We start from the raw sequence: 242 nt of genomic DNA on the forward strand, positions 1-242 counted from the left end.
AAGAGTCATAGTAAGGACCATGACTGTTAGGTTGGGGTCCTCCAACCAACAGAGGGTATGGATGCTCCAAACAGAGCTCCATCCTATTCTTAGCCCCAGGAGGCCTCAGAAGAGCTGATGAGTTCTTGTCAGCCCCAGTTCAGCCAAAGGAGGAGTCCTGGCCTTAATTGAAGATGAGGACCTTGAGTGCTGATGAGGGGAAACCTCCCTTAGAAAAAGCTTCCCAGAGCCCTGTTCATGCG

The sequence above is a fragment of the Suricata suricatta genome, chromosome X, assembly GCF_006229205.1.
Source record: "Suricata suricatta isolate VVHF042 chromosome X, meerkat_22Aug2017_6uvM2_HiC, whole genome shotgun sequence".
NCBI classification, from domain to species: domain Eukaryota; kingdom Metazoa; phylum Chordata; class Mammalia; order Carnivora; family Herpestidae; genus Suricata; species Suricata suricatta.